A 19,454-nucleotide genomic window follows, 5' to 3' on the forward strand; every position below is an offset into this window, starting at 1 on the left:
CTGAGCGGCTGTTAAAAACAACAACATTTGGTGGGTTGACAGTAGAAATTACTCCCCACAAAACACAAATTCATCAAAAGGTGTCATCAGCGAGTGGGACCTAATTACAGTCTCCGAAGAAGAACTACTCCAAGAACTCAGCAGTCAGAAAGTTGTAAATGTAAAACGGATCATGACGAAAAAAGATGGAAATCTTACTCCAACAAGATCCATCATTCTGACATTTAGCACTCCCGACTTACCATCCTGTATTAAAGCTGGTTATTTAAACTGCCGGATTCGACCATACATCCCGAATCCTGTTCGTTGCTTTAAATGTCAGAAATACGGCCATTCCCAGCAGGCTTGTCGCGGGGAAGCCACATGTCCCATCTGTGGCTCTAAAGATCACACCCAAGCAGATTGTTCAGTCAAAACTCCTGTTTGTCCAAACTGCAAAGGAAGCCATCCAGCCTTTTCCAAAACTTGTGAGCTATGGATAACAGGAAAGAAAATACAAAAATACAAAATTGAAAATAAAGTCACGTTTCCTGAGGCACGTAGACAAGTTATGTCGACCATGCCTAGTGGTCGTTCTTATGCAGCTCGAACTAGAAACTTTGTTTCTACTGCAGCTCAAACGGATGTATCAGTTCCGCCTAACACCTCTCTAGCGAATTGGCTTAAATTTACACTTTCAACCTCTAAAAAAGATAATCCTCCGAAAAAAACTAGCGAAGCCACAAATACTCCAATCAGTATTCCTACTCATACCCCATTAGTCTCAGTTGAAAAAGAACAATTAAAATCTCACTCAGTCTCAAAAAAAATGGAAGCGCCTACCAATAATATGGATGTAGATGAGCTGCTACGTAATGAGGAGCCCATTCTAGAACTCCATGCAGATGACACCATGGATATTGGACGCCCCACATTCCCAAAAAAAGACCGGAAGAAATGTCCCACGAACAAAAAACAGTCAGACGAATCATCCTCAGCTAAATCTAAATAATGTATAACTTCCTACAATGGAACTGCAGAGGACTAAGTAGTCATTCTGATGACTTAAGGGATTTACTAGCTCAATTCAATCCCATAGGTGTATGCCTACAAGAAACTTTCTTGTCACCCCAAATTTCACCAAAATTTTCAAATTATGTGATATACAGACGAGATAGGAGTTCAAACTCTCCTGCTCGGGGCGGAGTAGCTATTCTTGTTAACTCTGACATTCCATCCAGGCCGATCCAATTGAGAACCACTCTAGAAGTTGTCGCAGCTCGTATTGCAGTTGGTATTTCAGTTACCCTTGTTTCCATCTATATTTCACCATCTCTACCACTTCCGCACTCAGAACTTGACAGCCTGATTTCACAACTCCCAACTCCAATTTGTCTCTTTGGTGACTTTAATGGACATCATCCATTGTGGGGGTCTACTACAATGGATAGAAGAGGCAAATTGATGGAGGAATTCATGAACAATAATGATCTTAATTTATTAAATTCTGGATCTCCTACTTACATACACCTAGCAACAGGTTCTGTTTCTGCAATAGACTTGTCAATTTGTTCACCATCTATCTTTCCAATCATGACATGGTCAGTTTTAACCAATCCCTTTAACAGTGATCATTTTCCAATTATTTGCTCACTACAAACAAGAGTAACTCCGAATCCTGTTAAACGATCCAACTGGCAGTTTAAAAAGGCAAACTGGGGAGGCTATTCTGCCCAAATACTCTTAGACAGATGTTATGTTCAAAGACAACATATTGATGAAGTAAATACTTATATAATCAATCAGATTCTCACTGCAGCTAATGGTTCCATTCCAAAATCCACGCCTTATCACAAACACAGAAATAACTGGTGGAATACAGATTGTTTAATTGCCAAACAGGAAAAAAACCGTGCTTGGAATAATTTCCGTAAGTATCCCACCACTAGTAACCTAATTGCTTATAAAAAACTCAAAGCGAAAGCTAGACAAGTTAGGCGGAAAGCGAAACGGGATTCTTGGATTGCTTTTGCCTCAACCATTACCAAAGACACGGATACACGAGTCATCTGGAAAAGAATACAGGCATTAAATGGCAAATTTACTCGGCTGCCCTCTCCGATACTTCATTGGAGAGGGAAAGACATTTCTACTCCTGAAGAAGTTGCAAATGCATTAGCAGAATCATTTGCAAAAATATCAGCTTCTGCCACCTATGCGTCCACCTTCCAGAACGTCAAAGCAGGTGCGGAACGGCATAAAATCAACTTCTTCACGCGCCGCTCACTGCCGTACAACCAACCGTTTACATTAATAGAACTTCAAGAATCATTAAACAGATCTTCCAATAGCGCTGCAGGTCCAGATGGAGTTCATTACATTATGCTAAAGCATTTACATGATGAAGACTTGAGAACTCTATTAATTTTTTATAATCGGATCTTCACCGAAAATGCCTATCCTTCTTCATGGCGCCATTCGTTCGTTATCGCCTTACCAAAACCAGGAAAAGATCCTTCCTGTGTTGAAAATTACAGGCCAATATCTCTTACGAGCTGCATGGGAAAAATTTTCGAAAGGATGGTTCATACTAGGCTCACCTACATCCTGGAGTCAGAGAATCTCCTTCCAGAACAACAATATGGCTTTCGGAAAAATAGATCAACGCTGGATGTGCTTATCAAAGCCGAATCTCATATCCGCAATGCCTTTGTCATGAAACAACATCTAGTCATGGTCAATTTAGATCTTGAAAAGGCATTTGATACAACATGGCGTCATGGTATTATTAGGGACCTTTACCATCTGGGGCTTCGGGGCCATTTTCCGGAAACAATTCAAAATTTCCTGCAATTGCGCTCTTTTCAAGTCCGATACAAAAACGTCCTCTCTACATCTCACATACAGGAAGAGGGAGTTCCGCAGGGATCAATACTCAGTCCAACACTGTTTTCAATCCGAGTTAGCACAATGACACGGGATATCCCAAAAACTGTTCAAACTTATATGTATGCAGATGATCTTACCATTTCCTGTCAATCTCAAAGTATGAATACCATTGAACGGCAGCTACAACTAGCCATAACCAAAATAGAGGCCTGGACTTCACGGAACGGTTACAGATTGTCAGAAAAGAAATGCACTGTCGCTCACTTTTGCAAGAAGCGAGCTCTCCATCCGGAACCTGAACTACAAATAAACAATACTCCAATCCCGCTTGTTAATACCGTTAAATTTCTTGGACTATTACTAGACCGCAAACTAAATTTCCAAGCTCACATCACTCATTTGAGAACTTCTTGTTTAAAACATTTAAATATACTTCGTTCGGTCTCATCTATGTCATGGGGAGCTGATCGGTGTACTTTGTTGCTTCTTTATAGAAGTTTAATCCGTTCACGACTAGATTATGGTTGTCCAGTGTATGACTCTGCCAGGAGCACTACTTTAAAACGGCTAAATATGATCCACCACAGTGCTCTGAGGACTGCGCTAGGAGCTTTCAGGACTTCTCATATCCAAAGTCTATATATTGAAGCGCATGATCCCCCATTACATCTGCGTAGAAAAACATTATTGCTTCGCTACGCTGCTAAGATCCAGAGTCTACCATCGCACCCAAGTTGGGAGTATGTCTATAATACCTGTTGGGATGCCTTCTATGAGAGCAAACCAAATGAAAATAGACCCGCCTCTATCAGGATAAAAGAGCTTGTTCAGACTTGGAATATCAATTTAAATGAAATTTTCCAAGACACAACTACACCCGTTGCTCCGTGGACATATGTGTCTGTCTCTCAAGATACATACTTCCTCCAGTGGGGGAAAAATATACCTTCCTGCAATATCAGACAGTTACATTCAGCTCATGCTACGGACAACCATGCCTGTAAAATTTATACCGATGGTTCAAAAACTGAGAGTATGGTAGGTGCTGCGGCAGTTTTTCCTTTATGTACAATTTCAGCCACACTACCGCTTGCTTGCAGTGTCTTCACAGCTGAATTATATGCCATTAAGTTGGCGCTTAGTAAGGTAATTGAGCTTTCTATCTCATCTGCCATAATTTACACAGATTCTCTTAGTGCTGTCTCTGCCATAAGTAAGAATTCCTCCATTTCTCACCCTACATTGAAACAGATTCATTCCCAGCTATTTGCTTGCAGTGTGTCCAATCGGTCAATTAGTTTTTGCTGGATCCCTGGCCATTCAGGCATTCCGGGAAATGAAAGTGCCGACTTTGCTGCTAAACATCCTCAACCCGCTCTCTCACAACATCCTCAGGTTCCTTTCTCTGATTTTAAGTCTGTCGTACGCAAAGCCTGCTACAATAAATGGTCACAGACCTGGAAAAGTGACCCTAACAATAAACTTTACCAGATAAAAGAAGATCCAAAGCTGTGGCTGTCTGGCTTCCGAAGAAACAGACGAGAGGAAGTGGTACTGGCAAGACTCAGAATTGGACACACTCGCCATACTCATCTCTTTCTATTATTGGGTGAAAACCCACCCCAGTGCCCATCCTGTCAGACGCAACTTACAGTCCGTCATTTCCTGGTTGATTGTCCCTTACATTCAACCATCCGGTCAAATAATTTTCAGTCTCTCTCTAAATTGAATATATCACCTGATTTATCTCGCATCTTAGGAAATGAAGCAAATATTGAAGAACTTTTATTATATCTAAAACATATTGGTTTATATGGAAGCATATAACGTAATTTCTCTAACAATATGCTTTTTGTCAATTAACGCTGAAGAGACACAATTTGGCCTTAGTAGCCCTTGTGTCGTTAAACCGAACAACAACAACAACAACTTTGGACTCAGGGGAGATACCCATGGACTGGAGATGTGCAAATGTAACCCCAATTCACAAAGGAGGATCAAAGGCTGACACAAGTAATTACAGACCTGTTAGTTTAACTTCGGTTCCAGGAAAATTAATGGAGGCACTGGTTAAAGAAGCACTGCAGGATCATCTGGACAAGAATTCAGTTATAGCTCAGACACAGCATGGTTTTGTTAAGGGCAGGTCTTGTCTGACCAATTTGATTGGATACTATGATGTAGTCACAAAAGAACTGGATGCAGGGAATAACTTTGATATTATATATTTGGATCTTAGAAAGGCTTTTGATACTGTTGCGCATGGAAGACTGCTGCACAAATTGGAGAAGTGTGGCATTGGAGGCAAATTGCTGCTATGGATAAAGGGATGGTTGAGTGGCAGAAGACAGAGAGTGGTAATCAATGGACACTGCTCAACGTGGACTAATGTTATTAGTGGAGTTCCTCAGGGTTCAGTGTTGGGTCCATTGTTGTTTTCTGTATTTATAAATGATATTGATGATGGTGTATCAGGCTTAATGTCCAAGTTTGCAGATGATACCAAGGTTGGCAGGGTTGTTAAGGACACTACTGATACTATGCTGCTGCAACAGGATCTGGAAAGGTTGAGCAGATGGGCTGAGAGGTGGCAAATGAAGTTTAACATTGACAAATGTAAAGTACTACATATGGGAAACAGTAACCCCAGATCAACGTATCAACTCTGTGGCACTACGCTGGCAGTGGTAGAGAATGAAAAGGACCTGGGGGTAATTGTGCAGGCAGATATGAAGTTCTCTGAGCAGTGCAGACGAGCTGCAAGAGTAGCTCATGGTGTCTTGTCAATGATATACAGGAATTTTTCTAGCAGGGATAAGGATGTGATTATTCCCTTGTATAAGGCATTGGTCAGGCCACACCTTGAGTACTGTATACAGGTCTGGAGGCCTCATTTCAAGAAGGATGTAGAGCTGCTCGAATGAGTACAGAGAAGGGCAACAAGATTAGTGAATGGAACAAAGGGTTGCTCTTACGAAGAAAGGCTTAAGTTTTGCAAATTACAGAGCCTGGAAACTAGGCATCGGCGAGGTGACCTGATAGAGGTGTATAAGGCTTTGAATGGCTTGAGCATGCTCAATGCCGATGGGATTCTTCCTCTTGCTCAGAGCGCCTCCGTAGCCAGGTGGGAAGGAGCAGCAGTGCGTAGCACATGCTTCTTGATTAGACCGGGGTTCGAGCCCGTCACCACCAAATACGGAGTATGCGGAAAGGTCAAGGAATGACCACCGCATATCCCGGAGCAATATGGCCTTAGTTGCTAATGCTCCTAAAAACCAAATAACAAACAAACAACCTCTTGCTCAGAATAATCACCTGAGAGGGCATAAATTCAAATTGAGGAAGGACGGATGTCGGATAGATGTGCGGAAATTTGCCTTTAGCCAGCGGGCAGTTGGTTTGTGGAATAGACTCCCATCGCTTGTTGTTGAAGTTGATAGCCTAAATAAATTTAAGGCTCAGCTGGACAGGTATTTCGAACGAACGGAGGGGTGAAATGGGATTAGTGTTTTTTTTTTTTTTTGGCTGATGCTGAATAAGCTTGCTTTCTTGCATCATATGCCTCTACTAATGCTAATGCTAATGCTAATACTTCTTAGTTGGTATGAAAAGCCTAGTAGCTTCCAAGATTAATTCTTTGAATGCTTCCCATTTTGAATTTGCTGTTGGTAACATCATCAGTTGGCCCCACCGTATAGAATTTAATCTGAGACCACTGGAGTCACCTTTACGAAAGCAAAAACCCTTCCCTTTACCCTTGATGGTAGTTACCTCTTCGAGTAAATCCCATTTCAGCACACTATGATCACTGCCACTTTGTGGTTCCTTTCTCTGCATATTCTTACTGCATGAAGAATCACTACTGATAATCATATCATATCAAACAATCATCCAATAAATCTACAAAAGCCTTGCTAGTGTGTGAGTGACAAACCCACAAATTCCAGTCAATCTCTGGGAAATTAAAATCCCCCATTATAAGACACTCTGATTTACTAGCCCACTCTATTCCTCTGCACAATTGCTCATTATACTCATCAGATTCATTAGGCCTATAACACACACCTACTCTCATTTTTCCTTTCCCAGTGCTTATGTCACACCAAACAGACTCAACATTGCATTATCCACCAACATCAATTGAATGCAGTAAGTTAGATTTTATTTGTTTCTTAACTAAACCCTTCCTCCCTTCCTATTCTGTCTATCCTACCTGTACACATTGTACTCTCCAAATTCCAGTTCTGCATTCCTTAGATCTGTGTGACACCACGTCTCTGATTTCCCAACAATATCTGCCTTTGAGGTCTTGACTAGAACTTCAAGCTCATCGAATTTATTAACTATACTCCTAACATTGGTGTACATGCAAGTATACATGCACCTGTTTCTTCTCTTAGTTACCGTAACACAGCCCATGTATTTACTTGTTCCACTACGACTCCCAGCAGTCCTGGAAATTCCCATTGCCTTGCTTTCCAGGCTGCTGCTCAATTGCATTTCAATAGAAGCCGTGCAAGAATCACTTTCACATCTACCAGCAGATTACTGTTTCAAAACTTCTGATGTCAACATTTGCTCAGATCGTGTCAGTGAAATTATTCTTGTAGGAATGGAATTCTTTATTCCACACTCCACTTTAAAATTCTCGTCCTTTATCTAAACCTTGGTTTTTCAATAAATGTGCTAAGGCTGTTCAAGAGATGAATGTTGCATATCGTAATTGGCTTGTTTCCAATTCTTCAGTTTTGTTTTCTGCCTACACCAAAGCTTGCAACAATTATAAAGCAGTTATTAATAAGTCCAAAATAGATTTTGAACAGGTTAAGAGTAGAAAACTTGCTTCTTGCCCTCGTGGTAGCCAAGCATTCTGGTCTCTTGCCAAAGCTATCTGCCACAACTTTTGCTCATCTCTGCTCCGACCTCTGTCAAAACCAGATGGTTCTGTTGTCACTTCAACCAATGATAAAGCTGGCTTTCTGGCATCCCATTTTCTTCCAACTCATGTATTAATAATCTTGGTAAAACACCTCCCACCATTCCCAACACACTCCATTCAATGCCTCCTGTTGTCTTCTGTCAAAAGGATGTCAAAAGAACTTTGACGAAACTTGATGCTCAGAAAGCTTCAGGTCCTGATGGTATTTCTCCACTTGTTCTGAAAACCTGTGCTCCTGAACTTACTCCTGTTCTTTGCTGCCTTTTTCACTTTCTTATTCCAAAGGTGTTTTTTCTTCTGCTTGGAAATTTGCTCATATCCAGCCAGTTCCTAAAAAGGGTGACAAATCCCTCCCATCCAATTATCGTCCCATTGCAATTACTTCTACTCTTTCAAAAGTAATGAAGAAATCAATTAACCATCAACTCTTAAACTACCTAGAAACTTCTGTCTGATCAACGTTCGCCAGTATGCATTCCATCAGTGTCAATCCACTGATATTCTGGCTAATGTTACTCATTTATGGACAAATTCAATGGAAAAGTTCGGTTAAACACAAGCAGTTGCTCTTGACATCTCAAAGGCTTTTGATCATGTTTGGCATAAAGGTCTTCTAAAGACGCTTCCATCTTATGGGTTGCCACCTGTTTTTTGTGATTGTTTATCCAGTTTTCTCTCTGATCGCTGAGGGTGATGAGGATGTGGCATTTTCTCTGATCGCTGAGGGTGATGGTAGATGGCTCTCTGTCTTCTAACTTCTCCACTAATGTTGGTGTCCAGGGTTCAGTTCTTTCCCCCTCTCTTTTCCTCTTGTATATTAATGACCTTCCATTGACTGTAGGCGTCTCCGTAGCCAGGTGGGAAGGAGCAACAGTGCGTAGCACACGCTTCTTGATTAGACCGGGGTTCGAGCCCGTCACCACCAAATACGGAGGATGCGGAAAGGTCAAGGGAATGACCACCGCATATTCCCAGAGCAATATGGCCTTAGTTGCTAATGCTCCTAAAAACCAAATAACTAACTAACTATTGACTGTAAATCCTATCCATAGTTTTGCCAATGATAGCACATTGCACTCCAGTTTGAGAAATCTTGCCCTGCTCAATCAGCTTCAACTTCTCGAATATCCGATACCAATTCCTTAAATGCCGATCTCCAGGTAATTCTCCAGTGGGACAAAGACAACTTAGTTGATTTCAATCCTTCTAAAACTCAGTCTTGTCTTATATCTCGCAAATAAGACAAGATATCTTCTGCTCCTATGCTTATCTTTGGTGACACTCTGATTTCTAGGCAAAAATAAAGATATATCTCTTTTGGGGATTACCCTGACTTCTAATCTCTCTTGGCACAAGCACGTTACAAATATTGCTTCCTCTGCATCTAAAAAACTTGGTTTTCTCTTTTGCTCTCGGCATTACTTTTCTTCCAAAAAGCTGTTCACTGTGTACAAATTGTAAATCCACCCTACCATGGAATATTTTTCCCACAACTGGGGCAGTGCCCCAAAACCTCTCTGAGGCTTCTAGATTCCATTCAGAAGAGGCCAGTTAGGTTAATTAATTACTCATCTCTAACAGTCTCTTCACTCGCTGTCTCATAGACGTACTGTTTCTGCTGCATGCCTTTTCTACAGATACTTCTATGGACACTGTTCTTCTGAATTGGCTTCTAATAATTCTCACTCTCTCTTTCAGAACAGTCCGAACACGTGCTGCTACCAGCCAACATCCATTTAATGTCCAACTTCAAACTCACAGAACCAACTTCTCATCTTTCTCGTTTATTCATTCAACTGTCGTTTTCTGGAACAACCTTCCTTTGCACGTATTTCCTGAAAATTAGTCTTCAAAAATTCAAATCTAATGTCAACAAATATCTTCTTTTGTCTTCTCAATCTCCAACCCAAGCACGATACTAAGTGCTGTAGGTTGTAATACCTCTTGTGTTTGGGGGTTTCATAAAAAAAAAAAAAAAATATTTATCAAAGATTTACTAAGAGAATTGATGTGGCTGAGTCATCAAGGAAATCACTTCCACCCCGGGCTGCTCGAATGCTGTCATGCAATATCTCTATTAAAAACTGAGGAAAAGCCACCACTCCAAATTTTCTCCCCCCCCCCCAATAATATGGCCTGCCAAGCCAAATGCTCTGATTTCTTGCCTCTCTTCATTGATGGCTCAAGGTCTTGCTGCCATCTTTCCAGATAACAATACATATGAGAAGAGTTCCAATGAATGTATATACCCAGCAGAGTTGCAGAATTAGCCTTCAGCCACATTAAAATCCACAATTATCAAAGATGTATGATGTGTTTTTATTATTATACATTTTAACATAGTGAATTTGTTAGGTGACTAAATCTTAACCGCTACCTTTTATATGATCCGTTGCTATAGAACATAAAAAAGATTATGTGATTTTTACATATAAAACGTTTTGGTGCCAGTAAGACCAACCAGCCCCTAATACGTTTCCTAACTTAAATTCTGATTTAAATGACAATCATCTAGTTGATTTAAAAATTCTGTTCCCCATACTAAGTTTCCCTCCCGCTTGCTTCAGTCAGTGAAGGGCAAATTGAATTCACACTTCCTTAGCCATTCCATTTACATGTAGAAGCTCTCATTGTAGCCTTCACAATCTTCTGGTGTGCAGATATTGGATGTATTTAATCATCAAATTAGGTTTGTATATTCCTATGATTTCCAGCATCATGGCCCTCATGGCTATATGTTTTTAAGCCTTTGTTTCATTAAAATGTCAGTCCCCAGTTGACATTGTAAGGAACTTTTCACTTTGCACTTGATTTCTACTGGCATATAATTCTTTACTTTCATGTTTGTTGTGGAGATCTAGGCTAACTTTGTTAGATTCGTTTGTAGACCTGTGTGCTTCAAATAATATTCAAATTCTTGTATCTCTGAGATAACATGCTGGTTTATCTGCTGTAATGATTCAGTTCTGTAGTAGTGGTGATGTAGAATTTGAATTTGAGGTCATCTTCATAAGGTTGGCAGTTTGGGTGGGCTATGAGGAATGGTTCTAATGCAGCTGCAAAAAAAAATGAGATAGTATTCCCCCCCCCCCTCACCTTAGGAATTGACTTTGTAATCTGCTATGTGATATGTCCATATGTCTGGGTTTCATGATTGATTCCATTATGTTGAAGATGCCACCTGAAATATTAAAATGGGTTTTTAAGATGTCATCAGTCAAGGCCCAAATTGAAAGATTATTATATGCTACTTTGATGCTCAAGAATATTATGTCTCATTGAGCTTTTTTATTGAGTGTACTTTGGATCCTGAAGAGAGTGTCTAACAGGTTGCTTTGAGCCATATGACTATGATTCTAGATGAGGTAGCTGTGAGCAAAAAAGTGCTGGCAAGATGGTCTTTTCAACAAGTTTGAGCAGTGAGCAGCCTCTGGAGATGAATCATTAGTTTTATTATTATTTATTATTTTTTTTTTTGGGCACTGGTTGTTTGATCATTAAAAGGATATTAACATTATATCCTTTTATACTTTTTGAATTTTACCTTCTCTGGATATTCTTTTAAATGTACAGAGCAGGATGTTATATATGGACAACATATTTTCAGAATAAATAATGGAATGTTGTCTAGGCGTGATGTAGATTTATTTTGCAGGTTATTTATTGCTGTCTTTAAGTCATCTCTAGTTGTTAACATTTCCTGTGTTTAACACGTTCGCTGCCTTTATACATATATTCGTAAAATGGCACTGGGAGTGATGTGCCATAATGCATATGAGGTGGCCATTCCTATGCAGTCAACTAGGGAATGCTATAAATCTCAAGGCACGTGAAATTAACAGCTACTCAGTATTAGCATATCAAATACTTTCCACTAATGCTTGACTTTTCTTTTATTTGTTCTTTGTTTGTATTGATGTTAGTTTATGTACGTGAATAAAGTTTTTATAAAATTTTAAGATCCTAAAATGAGGCCTCCAGACCTGTATGCAGTACTCAAGATGTGGTCTGACCATTGCCTTATACAATGGTATAATCACCTCCTCATCTCTTCTTGTATATCATTGACAAAATCCCATGTACTGGCCTGGCAGCCTGTATGATAGGCAACTGCTAAGAGTACTTCATATCTGATTGCACAATTAGCATTTGTCTTTTTTCATTTTCCACTACCCTGAGTGTAGTACCACACAGTTGATATGTTACTCTGGGGTTAGTGCTACCCATATGCATATTTTACATTTGTCAATGTTAAGCTTTATTTGCCATTTTTCAGCCCATTTGCCTAACTTTTCTATATCCTATTGCAGTAGCATACCTTAACCACCTGCCAACCTTTGTATTATCTGCAAACTTGGACGTTAAGCCTAATATGCCTTCATCAATATTACTGATAAATATAGAAAACAACAATGGGCCCAACGCTGCTCATTGTGAACTAATAACATTAGTCCACCATGAGCAGTGTCCATTGATTACAATTCTCTGTCTTCTTCCACTCAATCATCCCTTTATCCATAGCAGAAACTTGCCCTTAATGCACACCACTCCAATTTGCTCAACTCCAATTTGCACAACAGTCTTTTATGTGCAATGGTATCAGAAGCTTTCCTGAAATCCTATTATATGTTACTGAAATTACTTTTTGCATCCAGTTCCTTTGTCAGACAAGGTTTCCCCTTAACAAACCCATGTCTGAAGTATAACTGCCATCTTGTCTAGATGATCCTGCATTGCTGGAAAGAGCACCAATTTTGTTACCCTTCTCTGTACTCATTCTAGCAGCTTTACATCCTAAAATGAGGCTACCAGGGGTCTATGAACGCTTATTGAATGTTTACTCCTGTTCCTGCAGTTACAAATAATTTTATTAAAGTTTTTTAATATTTTATCAAATATTTAATGTATATAATTTTCTTAATTAAAATCTACTATTACAGTGTTAACAGGAGAGACTGCTTCTACCGGGATATGATACACTTAAATAGAAAGTGTTCAAGAATATTTGCTGATTCTATTGAGGCAGTGTTAAGTGAGTTGGAAAACTACTAGCTTGAGCGGGCGGGGGGGTTTCACATAATAATATATTAACACTAACAACACAGGAAGAAGTGAAATTGATTCTTGCACTGCTTCTATTGAAATGAGCAGTAGCCTGGAAAGCAAGGTGTGGGGGATTTCCAGGACTGCTGGGAGTCATCATGGAACAAGTAAATATGTGGGCTGTGTTAGGATAACTAAGAGTAAGAACAGGTGCATGTACACCAGTGCTAGGAGTATTGTAAATAAATTTGATGAATTTGAAAGTGCTGACGAAGACATCAAAGGCAGATATTGTTGGGATATCAGAGACGTGGTGTCACACAGATATAAGGAATGCAGAATTGAAATTTGGGAAGTACAATGTGTACAGAGAGGATAGAAAGTGAGGAGAGGTCATGCTGTTATTTAAGAAACACAAAATCGAAGGAAGTGCATCCAGTTGGCATGGCTGGACAGTGCAGTGTTGAATCAGTTTGGTGTGACATAAGCACTGGGAAAGCAAAATTGAGTGTAGGAGTATGTTATAGGGAACATACTCCTACTCATACTTAAATAGTGATCCAGTAAATCAGATTTTCTTATATGGGGGATTTTAATTTCCCAGATATTGACTAGAACTTCTGACATGGTCACTCACACACTAGCAAGGCTTTTGAGGATTTATTGGATGATTGTTTTCTATAGCAGCATTTTCAGGAGGCAACTAGAGGGAGTAATACTCTTGATCTGAATATCAGTAGTCATTCTTCATGCATTAAGAATCTGCGGATAAAGGAACCATTAGGTGGCAGTGATCATAGTGTGCTGAAATGGGATTTACTCAAAGAGGTAATTGCCATCAGGGGTAAAGGGAAGGGTTTTTGCTTTCGTAAAGGTGACTACGGTCATCTGAGACAGTATTTAAATCCTATATGCTGGGAGCAACTGAAGAATTAATCTTGGAAATTACTAGGCTTTTGATACCAACTAAGAAATACTGTTCAAGGTTTAGGCTTAAATGGATGGCAAATGAGCTGAGACTCGTGTCAGAGAAGAAAAATGCATGGGATACATATAAAATATCAGGTGACACAGAAGACTATGAAAGATATAAGCTTGTCTGTAATCAAGTCACAAAGGAGGTTAGGCAAGCAAAGGCAAATTATTATGAGAAATCTTTTGACAAAAGATGCAAAGAAAAACAGCAAAGACTTCTTTACTTATGTAAACACTAGAAAGTATGAATCAGAGCTGTACTACTCAATATGTTCTACGTTGATAATAATATTAGTAAAATAATAAGAGGAGTTTACCTCAATATAGTGCGTAGAACACTTTCGTATGATACCCTCCAGAAATTAAAACGGAAAAAACGAAAAAATCGACAACTTACCGGTACATTAGAGTAAAATATTAAATAATCAATTTAACACAATTCAAATCAATTTAAAACAATTAAAAATCAAATTAATGCAAATAAAAGAATCTAACGAAAATATTCAAAACGATTTTCCTTCCTGAAGCTGACAACGCTTTTCGACCGTATGTCGTGATCACAGGAATGAAAATTACCGAATCGGGTTAAACCTGATACTTAAATAGAGATTATTTGTCTTCGCGCATGCGCGTAAAGGTCCACGCATCGGAGATCAAATATGGCCGCCGAACATTAACCGAATTCTCGTGTAATTTAATTTCAACGGTTTCTGCAATTAATAGTCGCGTATATATTTTACTCTAATGTACCGGTAAGTTGTAGATTTTTTCGTTTTTTCCGTTTTAATTTCTGGAGGGTATCATACGGAAGTGTTCTACGCACTATATTGAGGTAAACTCCTCTTATTATTTTACTAGTAAACACTAGAAGGAAAGGGATGAATCAGATTGGTCCAATTGGTGTCGATGATTCGATTGTTGATGATCCTACTGAGGTAGCTGACAAAGTGAATCAGTATTTTGCATCTACATTCACACATGAGGAAGTCTGAGGGGAAATGGAGGCCAGAAGCTTATCAAACTCTAGCAAGGAGCTAAATGATTTTGTAATAACTGAGAGAAAAGTGGAGGAGAAATTGTTGAAGTTGAACATAAAAAAGGTACCCGGTGTGGATGGGATCTATCCAGTTATATTAAAGGAGGCAGCAATGGAAGTAAGCAAACCCTTAGCCATAATTATGAAAGCTTCTTCGGACTGGGGATTTCACCATGGACTGAAGATGTGCACGTGTCCCCAATTCACAAAGAGGGATCAAAGGGTGACACAAGTAATTACAGACCTGTTAGTTTAACTTCTGTTCCATGAAAATAATGGAGTCACTCATTAAAGAAGCTCTGCAGGATCATCTAGACAAGACTACAGTTATTGTTCAGCATAGCATGGGTTTGTTATGGGGAAGGCTTGTCTGACAAATTTGATTGGATACTATGATGTGGTCACAAAGGAACTGGATTCAAAAAATAATTTTGATATCATATACTTGGATTTCAGGAAAGCTTTTGATACTGTGTCACATGCAAGACTTATACAAATTGGAGCAGTATGACATTAAGGGCAAGTTGCTGCTGTGGATAAGGGGTTGGTTGAGTGGAAGAAGACAGTGGTAATCAGTGGACACTGCTCTTTGTAGGCTAATGTTATTAATGGAGTCCTCTAGGGTTTGGTGTTGGGCCCCTTGTTTTCTGTATTTATCAATGATATTGATGAAGGTATATTGGGGTTTATGTCCAAGTTAGCAGACAATGCAAAGGTTTGCAAGGTTGTTAATGACAGTAAACTACTGCAGCAGGCTCTAGAAAAGTTGAGCAGATGGGCTGAGACGTGGCAACTGAAATTTAACTTTGACAAATGTAAAGTATTGTATATACTATATATATTGTATATATATAGGTAACATACTCCTACTGGGGGTAATTGTGCAGTCAGATTTGGTTTTATGGACGGTGCAGATAGGCTGCAAGAGAAGCTCATGGTGTTTTGTCAATGATATACAGGAATTTTGCTAGCAGGGATAAGGAGGTGATTGTCCCCTTGTAAGGCAGTGGTCAGGCCACACCTTGAGTACTGCATACAGGTCTGGAGGCCTCATTTTAGAAAGGTTGCAAGCTGCTGGAACGAGTACAGAGAAAGGCAACAAGATTGGTGAATGGAACAAAGGGTTGCCGTTACATAGAAAACTTTTAAGTTCTGCAAATTGCTGCGTTTGCAGACTAGGAACCTGCAAGGTGATCTGATTGAGGTGTATAAGGCCATGAATGGTTTGAGCAATCTCATTGCTGATGGGATTCTTCCTCTTGCTGAGATTACTCACCTGAGGGGACAAATTCAAATTGAGGATAAGCAGTTGTAGAATAGATTGTAGAAATTTGCCTTTAGCCAGCGGGTGGTCAATATTTGGAACAAACGTCCATCTGTCATAGTGGAGGTCAGCAACTTAAATAAGTTCAACCTAGAACTAGACAAGTATTTGGAGTGAATGGATGGATGAAATGGGAAGGGTTTTTTTTTTTTGTCTGATGCTATATAAGCTAAATTTTTGCATCATATGCCTTTAATGCTAATGTATTTCATGTTTAAAAAATTTTAACTAAGATAGCACTGGAAGAAAATGGTATATTTAATATAGAGGGAAAGAATTATTTTTCATATACAATCAGTTTTTCCTTTTTAAGTTTTAAGTTTTATTTTAAAACTTAAAACCAATATTATTATATTGGTTTTATTTTAACCAATTTAAAATTCTGACTATAAATGATATGTAAATAAGTGTTCACTGTTTTAAATCCTACCGTGGCAATCTTCATGTTTGCTGTTCTCTTCCTAGCTGGTATGATAATTAGTGTTATCCAGTTCTGCAGCAGAGAATTTGTGGACTACACAAAATTATACGATGGAAGTCTAATGTAAAATATGAATAAGTATTTGCATCATGTCTATCAAGAAAATACTTTTATTAAAAAAACATTCCACAGTGGACTGAAATAAAAATTAAGCTAATAGTTAACTTGCTTTTCAGTGTAGCTAGTTAAACAGTTTGTAAAGAACCATTTCTTTAGAAACCTACATATATTGAAAACCTTCAGAAAAATTGTTTTTACTGTTTCAAATGTTCCTTAAAATCTTAGAATGATTTATTTGTATTTTTTTATTTGTTTATTGATTATTAACATTAATTTAATAATGTAACTAATTTAAATTTAAAAAATAAATTAAAGCGGTAACTACATTGAAGAGGTATAACCTAGTTATTAATGACTTTATTATTTTTATATTTTATTATGTACCATTGTAAACATTTGTTATATGATAACAGATGAATATTCTACTGAGATTTAAATAAATGGCTTGGTTATTTTTTATTATTCATTTCTAAGCTCTCTAATTTCCAAGATTTCCAGTTAGTCTTCAGTACAAGGTTCATACCCATGGATATTTATGACAATGAGTGATAGGCAGGTCTAGCTCTGCCTACTGCTTCACAGTGATTGGAAGATCTAGTCCTGGGGGGAAAATTGCTTCCTGATTTTAAACCAGCAGCAAAGGAGGGGAAAATCACTTCCTGATTTTAAACCAGCAGCAAAGAAGGGAAAATCGCTTCCAGTTTTAAACAAGTGCCGAAAGGGAATAATCGGGAACACTTTCCCTTCCTTCGTAAGTGGTTTTAAATCAGAAAACTAAATTTCGCACAGGAATAGATAGCAAAACTACATTCATTCTAACCTAAAATCATGGTCATTAACAGCCAATCGCTGTGAAGAAGTAGAAAGAGCCAGAACTGTCTACTACCTTGAATGGTTTGAGCATGCTCAATGCTGATGGGATTCTTCCTCTTGCTCAGAATAATCACCTGAGAGGTCATAAATTCAAATTGAGGAAGGACAGTTGTAGGATAGATGTGCAGAAGTTTGCCTTTAGCCAGCGGGTAGTTGGTTGGTGGAACAGACTTCCATCTTTTGTTGTGGAAGTTGATAGCCTAAATAAATTTAAGGCTGAGCTGGATAGGTATTTGGAACAAATGTGAAATGGGAGTGGGTTTTTTTTTTTTTTGGCTGATGCTGCATAAGCTTGCTTTCTTGCATCATATGCCTCTACTAATGCTAATGCAAAAATGCTACTCATTGTTGCAAAGATCCATGGGTAAGAACCTTGTATTGAAGACTAAACAGGTTTATTTGTATGCTATCTCAGATAACAGTCCTGATTGCAATTCCATAAAAGTGCTTTTTGCTGCAACTACCTACTTTTCTGAGCATAAATTGCAAAAATAAAACCATCAGTTCTTGGTCCAAACAAAGATTACACTGGTCAGCAAAAAAATAAATAATAAATAAATTTTGCTCCCTGTTAAAATTCACGATGATTCTTGTAGACTTGACATTGCTAAATTCAAATATGGCTACCATATTGCTGTTACACCCACCAATTTTAAGGGAGAAGGGATTAAATTCAAAAAGTTTCTAGTAAAAAAGACTTCATATATTTTAAGAAAATGTTAAATACAGTACTAAATGAGCCACTCAGAGGCCAAACTGATCAACTCCACTTTCTGTAATTTTTTCAATTTTAGTACCAGAGCACATGAATAGTGCTTAACTTTTCAGAAACCAAATGATTAACCGTGATAAATCTATTTATCACCAGGAGATGGCAGAACCATGTATGACTTCTGAATAACAGTTAATATATTTCAGAAGCCATTTCAATTAACCCAGTTTGGTGTCAACAGTTGTCCATAATTGAGGTTATTGTGAAGTGTTATTAAACAAGAAACATCATATTAATTATAAAAGTATTTTAATTAATTATAAAAGTATTTTATAATTAAAATGATGATTTTGCCAGCTGTTTTATAAAAAGAAACAAAATTTATGGGTGTAAAATAAAGATGACAAGTAATTATTATTGTGACATGCAAAGTAATGAATCAGATAGTGATCCGATTCATTACTCAGCAGTCGGAAACCCTAATCCAAGGAAATGTTTTCTTATTTATACAGATTCATCATCAGATTCAAACAAGGAGAATATTGCTCATAACCCAGCTACCAAAACAAATCATACAAATACTGGATAAAAATGGAGTATCATTCAAATACTGGATGGAAACAAAATAGAAATATTAAAACTGTTCTAAGTTTATTAAAACTGATTAAAAGTACAGAGATAAAAGCCAAATCAATTGAAATGAATTTTTTTGGTAAGTGGATGTAGTTATCTGCCTAATGATTTAGATTTTGCCATTATTAAATCATATGCAAGGAAGAATCAAAACATTTTTTCTCCTGCTGATTGGTACGAAATCATCAGAACATGTAAGAAGAAAAAATCGTTTGATGTGGTTGAGATGATTCATCAGGACTCTTTCCACAAAACCATTAAAAGATTCCATCACTAACAGAAAGAAAACAATTATGGGATTATCAATCAACTGGCTGAATATGCATTGGATTAAATGAGAGAGGTCGAAACCACAAATTATACAATTCAAATGCAAGTTAACAAAGATATAGAGTTTGATTCAATAAATATAAAATCCCAAGCAGGTAGACCATGAATACTGAAAAAAAAACATAGACCAGCCCTTGTTATATCCTTCTGGTAAATCTGTAACAAAATAAAAGAGAAAAG

At 38.1% G+C, this 19,454-nt stretch overlaps 1 protein-coding gene across 3 annotated transcripts in view; it reads left to right on the forward strand.

Moving 5' to 3' along the window:
* Positions 1-18,898, forward strand: part of Sac1 (phosphatidylinositol-3-phosphatase SAC1) — a 677,000-nt gene extending 658,102 nt beyond the window's left edge. For 2 of the 3 annotated variants that reach the window (XM_090383680.1, XM_090383678.1), the window contains exon 20: positions 16,651-16,759. The gene's annotated coding sequence lies outside the window, so the exon portion shown is untranslated. Of the gene's footprint in view, positions 1-16,650; positions 16,760-18,823 lie in introns of those variants that run through there. The other variant, XM_090383679.1, reaches the window with a different exon arrangement.
* The last annotated feature ends 556 nt before the right edge of the window (positions 18,899-19,454 follow it).

Source organism: Mastigoproctus giganteus, chromosome 10 (genome assembly GCF_048544385.1).
Source record: "Mastigoproctus giganteus isolate SK-2022 chromosome 10, ASM4854438v1, whole genome shotgun sequence".
In the NCBI taxonomy this organism is placed as follows: domain Eukaryota; kingdom Metazoa; phylum Arthropoda; class Arachnida; order Uropygi; family Thelyphonidae; genus Mastigoproctus; species Mastigoproctus giganteus.